Source organism: Lissotriton helveticus, chromosome 3_1, assembly GCF_964261635.1.
Source record: "Lissotriton helveticus chromosome 3_1, aLisHel1.1, whole genome shotgun sequence".
NCBI classification, from domain to species: domain Eukaryota; kingdom Metazoa; phylum Chordata; class Amphibia; order Caudata; family Salamandridae; genus Lissotriton; species Lissotriton helveticus.
The window spans coordinates 1,134,975,668-1,134,983,766 of NC_136061.1; the positions used below are offsets into that span (position 1 = coordinate 1,134,975,668).

Below are 8,099 nucleotides of genomic sequence, written 5' to 3' on the forward strand. Positions count from 1 at the left end.
ATTGCTGACTACTACACAGCCAACCACCATGAAAGAGCATCACCTGATCTCCCTTTCGCCTCAGCTCCGAGAAAGGCGTAAGGAGTTCTGGAACAATTCCTTCGTGCAATTATTGCACCAGCACAACCTTGCTGCAAATGCCACGAACTGCTGGGTCTGCGGGTTGCTCCCGCATGCCACTGGACACTCCATCCCCTTCATCCCTTCTCCTTTCTCAGTTCACGGCTCCTGCCTCGCCTGGTTGATCCTCTTGCAGGAAAGCCACAAGGACAACGCCGCTTCTGATCAAACAGTGTCACACTTCTACTATGTGTTCTGGCTGAACAAAACAGGAAGGACGTCTGCCCCCTTTTGTCCTGTGACCTCAGGTTCCTCCTTCCATATGAACATCCCTGCCAAAGAACGAGTTGAAATGCAAGTGCTCCACAATCCAGCTAGACCCACCTTCTCCCACCTGCGGAAGCGAACGGCTGCCACTCTGACTGTGGCCTTGTCTGTCATCAATGTCACAGGTCTCGTGTGCCTCGAAGGCCAGGGAACACAGCTGGTGGGTCACAGTTCCTGCCACATCACCAGAACATTGGTCTCAGTTGACCCCCCCTCCTTTGTTGCTTCTCCGAATATGTACTTTGTTTGTGGCATCAAAGCTTACACTTGGCTTCCGAAAGGTTGGAGGGGTACGTGCTACGTCGCCTTCATTCTTCCCCCCACGTATGTGGCCCCAGCCTACCATCACCGGCAAAAGCGCGCCGGAGACATTGGACAAGCCGACTCCACCCGAGCACAGTTCCTGGATGCGGTGAAGGGACTTGTTCCTCTGTGGGGCCCAATGGCAAATAGCCGCGCTATCCGACACCTGACTCAGGCAGTAGAAACAACCATTAACATCACGGCTGGCATCCTCGCTAACAACATGGCTGAGCTTCAGGCAGTCCGCCTGGTGGCTCTTCAAAACCGCCTTGTTCTAGATGTGGTTCTGGCCGACCGTGGAGGAGCATGCCGCATCATCGGCTCCAGCTGTTGCACCTACGTGCCAGATAACTCGCCTTCAGTCTACAAAGCAATCGAACACCTCCACAGACTATCCTCCGAGGTTCACCAGGAGCAAGAAGGATGGTCGCTTGGAAGCTGGTTTTGGGACACTTTGAAGGACTGGGGATGGAGGTTTTTTACGTTTATACTGATACCAGTTGTGGTACTGTGTGGGTGTTGCTTAGGTATTCAATGTTTGCCACCTTTGTGTTCACTCATTTCTAACTGTATGTGCCCTAAGACTTTGGACTTTAGAACTGAGCACATGAGTCCCCTCTATGAGATAGAAATACGTGGTCTTATGGGGATAGATCCGAATTGACAAGCTGGCGAGACATGTTAAAAGGGAGGACTGTGGAATTTTAGTTCGTGAACTGAACATCATCTGCGCCATCTTGCCCATTCTTCAGACTCACGTATGAACATGCACGACAGCCATTTTAGGTACCATGGTCTCCCTGTTCACGATCGATCATCAGCGCACTTCCCTGACCCTGCAAGCATCCCCCATGCACCCTGGCTGCCCCCGCTCTCACATGCACAAGTCATGAACCCTCCCTTTCCGCATGACTCTGTCTCTGGGAATCACACCCCGCGCCTGACCAACACCTCCTTTCCTTCCATGAATACCCCTCTTTCGATAAACCCTTCTACGCTCGATTGTCCACACCGATCCTTCCTTTCATGAATATCTCTCCTTTGATGACCCCTTCCTCTGAGCCCGATTGTCTGCACGGACCGCTGGTCATCCCTTAAGCCTGAGGATACAGTTTATTGCCCACTACTGTATGCACTCGCCCCTCTTCAAAGGAGCTACTATTGATCATGACCTCCCCACCCCCTGAGATTCGATCAGGCGCACACATTCCAAAGGAATCGGCGGAACACTCAGCTGCGTGATAGCCCCCTCCTATTGTATGGGGGGTGAGGACCTCTACTGTAGCCACGTGTTGGAATGAGCCGGAACTGGGGGGTTACCGGGGATGTCTTTTTTCCATTACTTCACAATGTCTTTATTGTAATAAAGAGCGGTCACATGTCGTAAACCAGTGTATAATAGGCCAGGCCTCAGAGAGGCTGTTAGAGAGCACCTCGAGACGATACCTTGTTGTCCGATCTGATGTGTTCTGCTCCGTCGGAATAAAACTTGTTTCCTGTCTTCCTGTCTCCAGCGCCTGCCTCTTTATTTGATAAACTTCGTATGGTATTAGAGGCGTTTAACGCCGGGCAAAATTACTTAAGAAACATCGACTAAATCGCCTGACCATTTTCCTGACTTTCCTCAAGACCTCGCACGCCACGTAGTCACCCCGCTCTGCCCAGCACATTTCTGCAGCAGCCCAGAACGACTGTTCCGTGGGGTGCTGCCGCTCCAGGCTGGCACCCCTGCATCTCCCTCAGGCTGCGTCTCAGCCCGCCTCTCCCTTCTGGGGAGACGGCTGTGCCCGTCTGTGCTTGGGCGACTGCACCTGTCCACCACCAGTGAGCCCTCCTACCCAGGCGGGCGTGCTCTTTTCCCCCCATCTGGCTCCCGAGAGAGGTGTGCAAAGGTGTCAGTCGGGGACGGGACGCGGGTCCCGAACCCACTCAGTCAGCAGGTGCAGCTACCTGGTTGATCCTGCCAGTAGCATATGCTGGTCTCAAAGACTCACACGGCCGGTACAGTGAAACTGCGAATGGCTCATTAAATCAGTTATGGTTCCTTTGATTGCTCCATCTATTACTTGGATAACTGTGGTAATTCTAGAGCTAATACATGCCGACGAGCACTGACCTCCCGGGATGTATGTATTAATCAGATCAAGACCTGTTATACCTGCTGCTCAGCCAGTGTGACTGTGGTGACAGAATGTTGGTGAATGGAATGTTGGTGAGTGTGTGACTCAGTTGGTGGATGGGCTGAGCAACAGGAAGGCTGCTCCTGGTGGGGATCTGCTTGATATCCTACCATCTTATCCTGAATAAATATACTTGCAGACCTTACATGGAATTGAACCATCATTTATTTACTACATATTTTGGCAACGATTTTGAAAAAGATCTATGTGTGAAACTGAACGCAGAGAAGAAATTATCAGAACTGAAACTACTTGAAAAAAACTGACAAATCTACTGAAAGAAGAAATGTTAATGATCCATGAAAACTTGTAGTGCTGAGAAAGAGAGTATGCCCTCTAGCCCCACCAGTGTCCTAACCCGCCGGACAGCCTAACAGCCAGGGCATGCTGAAACATTTTATATTCTCTCAGGAACTTTGGAGTTGTGTCATTTCCAGTGTTCATCTAAGGTTCCCCTGGCAGCCAGGTTGTGAGAATTTGTCTGCTGTATCATGTTGCCTGTGCTGGGAGTGTCAATAGCACACAAGAGGAGCGTCATTGTGCTGCAGTGCCATCAGTGTTGGACTGTGTCAATCATGACCTCGGAGTCACTGTGGAGGAGAGCTTATGCCAGGGCACTTAGTTGTGGGACCGGATTGAGTCAATGGCAAAGTATCTGTGTGGTGTGCTGCAAAGGGCATTACAGTCTTCATCATAACCTGGTTTGTCCCAACGTGGAGTCTACTATTTATTTCAAGAACTGTTTGTTTTTGCCACTTTCATTAAAGTTTTGCGGGTGGGGGACCTTGCTGTGGCATGTTGCATGGGCGGCCCAACTTTTATTGCACTGTGTGACCCTTGTCATGTGGACTGTACAGCGAGGTATGGCGCATGGGGAAGGGTTGCCAACCTGAGAAATCCTGAGAAGAACAAAGCTGTTATTATTATTTTTGAATTTTTCTCGTCAAGCACCCTTACCTTAACACTGAAGCGCGTGTGGCAGTTCAACAGCGCATGTTGAAGAATCTTGCAGGGTCAAGAATTGGACCTCAAGCCAGTGATGATGAGCTTCCAACAGGTCTGTTTGTTGAGTGTGCTTTCTGGGCGCAGATTCTGTTGTGTGCTCGCTTTATGCAGTCATGGAGTCTGAGGTGTTTTCTTCATTGGTCAGACCAAGACCAATCCGGGCTCTCCTGGCCGCTTTGGTGACTCTAGATAACCTCGGGCCGATCGCAGGTCCCCATGACGGTGATGATACATTCGGATGTCTGCCCTATCAACTTTCAATGGTACTTTCTGTGCCTACCATGGTGACCAAGGGTAACGGGGAATCAGAGTATTACAGAGAGGGAGCCTGAGAAATGGATACCACTCCCAAGGAAGGCTGAATGCGCGCAAATTACCCACTCCCGACTTGGGGAGTAAGTGACGAAAAATAACAATACAGGACTCTTTTAAGGCCCTGTAAATGGAATGAGTACACTTAAAATCCTTTAACGAGGACTCATTGGAGGGCAAGTCTGGTGCCAGCAGCTGCGGTAATTCCAGCTCCAATAGCGTATATTAAAGTTACTGCAGTTTGAAAGCTCGTAGTTGGATCTTGGGATTGAGCTGGCAGTCCACCGCGAGGCGAGCTACTGCCTGTCCCAGCCCCAGCCTCTTGGTGCCCCCTTGATGAGCTTGACTGAGTGTCCTGGGGGTCCGAAGTGTTTACTTTGAAAAAATTGAAGTGTTCAAAGCAGGCCGGTTGCCAGAATACTCCAACTAGGAATAATGGAAAAGGACTCTGGTTCTATTTTGTTGGACTTCGGAACTGGAGCCATGATTAAGAGGGACAGCCAGGGGAATTTGTATTGTGCCGCTACAGGTGACATTTTGGGATGGGGCAAGACTAAACAAAGCAAAAGCATTTGCCAAGAATGTTTTATTAATCAAGAAGGAAAGTCGGAGGTTTGAAGACGACCAGATACCGTCGTAGTTCCGACCATAAATGATGCCGACTAGCGATCCGGCAGCGTTATTCCCATGACTCCCCAACCACCTTCCGGGAAGCCAAAGTCTTTGGGTTCTAGGGGGAGAATGGTTGCAAAGCTGAAACTTAAAGGAATTGACGGAAGAGCACCACCAGGAGTGGAGCCTGCTGCTTAATTTGACTCAACATGGGAAACCTCGCCTAGACACGGAAAGGATTGACAGATTGATAGCTCTTTCTCGATTCTGTGGGTGGTGATGCATGCCCGTTCTTAGTTGGTGGAGCGAGTTGTCTGGTTAATTCTGATAACGAACAAGACTCTTCCATGCTAACTAGTTACGAGACACCCAGCGGTCGGCGTCCAACATCTTAGAGGAACAAGTGGCGTTCAGCCACAGGAGATCGAGCAATAACAGGTCTGTGATGCCCTTAGATGTACGGGGCTGCACGCACACTACACTGAACGGATCAGCGTGTGTCCACCCTTCGCCGACAGGTATGGGTAACCCACTGAAGCCCATTCATGGTAGGGATTGGGGATTGCAATTATTTCCCATGAACGAGGAATTCCCAGTAAGTGCGGGTCATAAGCTCGCGTTGATTAAGTCCCTGCCCTTTGTACACACCGCCCGTCGCTACTACCGATTGGATGGTTTAGTAAGGTCCTCGGATTGGCCCCGCTGGGGTCGGCAACAGCCCTGGTGGAGCGCCGAGAAGATGATCAAACTTGACTAACTAGAGGAAGTAAAAGCCATAACAAGGTTTCCGTAGGTGAATCTACAGAAGAATCATTAACGGTGGAGCAGCCCGAGCGACGGGCGGCGCCAGCCAGAAACCCTCCTGGGCACAGGGCCCGGCCCTGCCCTTGTGCACCCCGGCTGGCATAGCGTGTCCCTGGAAGGGGCACAGCGGTGGGCCCTCCCGAGACAGAACCCATGCTCACCCGGCACGACCCCTACCATGGTGGGGGAAACTGAATAGCAGTGCTTCCCCAGGCTAGGACCACCCCCTCCCAAAAGGCCCTACTCAGTGCGCCCCAACCGCGTTGCACTGCCGGGTGGTGAGGCCCACGCCAGGCGCCAGGGATCTGCGGCGATGTTAGTTACCCACCCGACCTGTCTTGAAACGAGGACCAAGGAGTCTACCAGTCGGAGGGCCAAGCAAAACCCTGTGGCACAATCAAGGTGAGGGCCAGCGCGCACCGGCTGAGGTGGGATCTCGCCACGCTTCCTGCAGCGGGCGCACCACCGGTCCATCTCACCTGCTCCAGCGGGGCGGTGGAGCATGAGCATGCGTGATAGAACCCGAAAGAGGGTGAACTATGCCTGGGCAGGTGGGAGCCAGAGGAAACTCGTGGAGATCCATAGTGGTCCTGGCGTGCAAATCGATCATCTGACCTGAGTATAGGGGCGAAAGACTAATCGTACCATCTAGTAGCTGGTTCCCTCCGAAGTTCCCTCAGGATAGCTGCGCTTGAAGCCCCCAGTTTTATCTGGTAAAGCGAATGATTAGAGGTCTTAGGGCTGAAACCATCTCAACCTATTCTAAAACTTTAAATGGGTAGGAAGCCGGGCCCGCTCCTGTGTAGCCAGGCATGGAATGCGAGTGCCAAGTGGGCCACTTTTGGTAAGCAGAACTGGCGCTGTGGGATGAACGGAATGCCGGGTTAAGGCACCCAATGCCGAAGCTCATCAGACCCCAGAAAAGGTGTTGGTTGATATAGACAGTAGGACGGTGGCCATGGAAGTCGGAATACACTAAGGAGTGTGTTACAACTCACCTGCTGAATCAACTAGCCCTGAAAATGGATGGCGCTGGAGCATCGGGCCAATACCCGGCCGTCGCTGAGAGCCGCAGGGGCTAAGCTGCGATGAGTAGGAGGGCCACAGCGATGTGCATGGAAGCCCCAGGGCGAGGGCCCAACTGGAGCTGCCAAAGGTGCAGATCTTAGTGGTAGTAGCAAATATTCAAACAAGAACTTTGAAGGCCGAAGTGGAGAAGGGTTCCATGTAAACAGCAGTTGAACATGGGTCCGTCGGTCCTAAGAGATGGGCGAGAGTTTGGAAGGAACGGGCAATGGCCTCCGTTTCCCTTGGCTGATTGAAAGGGAGTCGGGTTCAGATCCCCCAACCCGGAGTGGCGGAGACGGGGGCCCCCACAGCGCCAAGTGCGGTAATGCAAATGATCCTGGAGAAGTCAGCGGGAGCCCCGGAGAGAGTTCTCTTTTCTTTGTCAAGGGCAGGGGGGCCTGGAATGGGTTCACCCAGAGAGAGGAGTCCAAGCCTTTGAAAGCATTGAGGTTCCGGCGCCATTCGGTGAGCTCTCGATTGTCCTTGAAAATCCAGGGGAGATGGTATAAATATCGGGCCGGGCCGTACCCATATCCGCAGCAGGTCTCCAAGGTGAACAGCCTCTGGAATGTTGTAACAATGTAGGTAAGGGAAGTTGGCAAGGCAGATCCATAACTTTAGGATAAGGATTGGCTCTAAAGGCTGGGTCAGTCGGGCTGGGGCGCAAAAGGGGCTGGACGAGGCGCCGCCCTCCAAAGAGGCGCCGACTCTGGACACGAGCCAGGCCCTTCCTGTGGATCACCCTAGCTGCAGTGGTTGCCTCTCCCCGTGCCTCCTCCCCGGGGGTGCGGGCCAGCGTTCTGGCTCGGCCGGTGCCTAGCAGCTGCCTTAGAACTGGTGCATACCAGGGGGATCCCTCTGTTTAATTAAAACAACGCATCGAGAAGGCCCGAGACGGGTGTTGACGCGATGTGATTTCTGCCCAGTGCTCTGAATGTCAAAGTGAAGAAATTTAATGAAGCATGGGTAAACGGCGAGAGTAACTATGACTCTCCTAAGGTTGGCAGGAGTAACTATGACTCTCAAACTATTCTCAGTTGTAGTGGCCTTTAACTCCCAGTGGTCCCGCTGGTAACTGTAGGAGAGTAGGATCTGCTTCTTATGTTTACCCCCACTTTTTGCTGGTGTTTCACTGTTTTTCGACTTTAGTCTGGCTGGGGCCCTGCTATCCTGGACCCCATGCTAGCTGCTTCCTCTCTAAATTGATTCCAAGTACTTTAGGTACACTCCAGTTTGGTTACTGGGGTACCCTTATGAGTCCCCAGTATATGGTATCTTAGGTACCGAGGGCATAGGTAACCCAGAGGCCTACCAGGGGCTGAAGCATGTATTATGCCACCTCTGGGAAGCTTTCCAAAATAACACCACAGGTCTGCTACTGCAGCCTGTGTAAGGTGGTGTATGCACCCCTTACTTAGATATAGGTTC

The 8,099-nt window shown here is 52.1% G+C and overlaps 2 pseudogenes; both read left to right on the forward strand.

The window, feature by feature from the left end:
• The first annotated feature begins 2,637 nt into the window (after positions 1–2,637).
• On the forward strand, positions 2,638–5,615 carry LOC144825434 (18S ribosomal RNA; annotated as a pseudogene).
• A 337-nt stretch (positions 5,616–5,952) lies between these two features.
• On the forward strand, positions 5,953–7,240 carry LOC144825577 (28S ribosomal RNA; annotated as a pseudogene).
• The last annotated feature ends 859 nt before the right edge of the window (positions 7,241–8,099 follow it).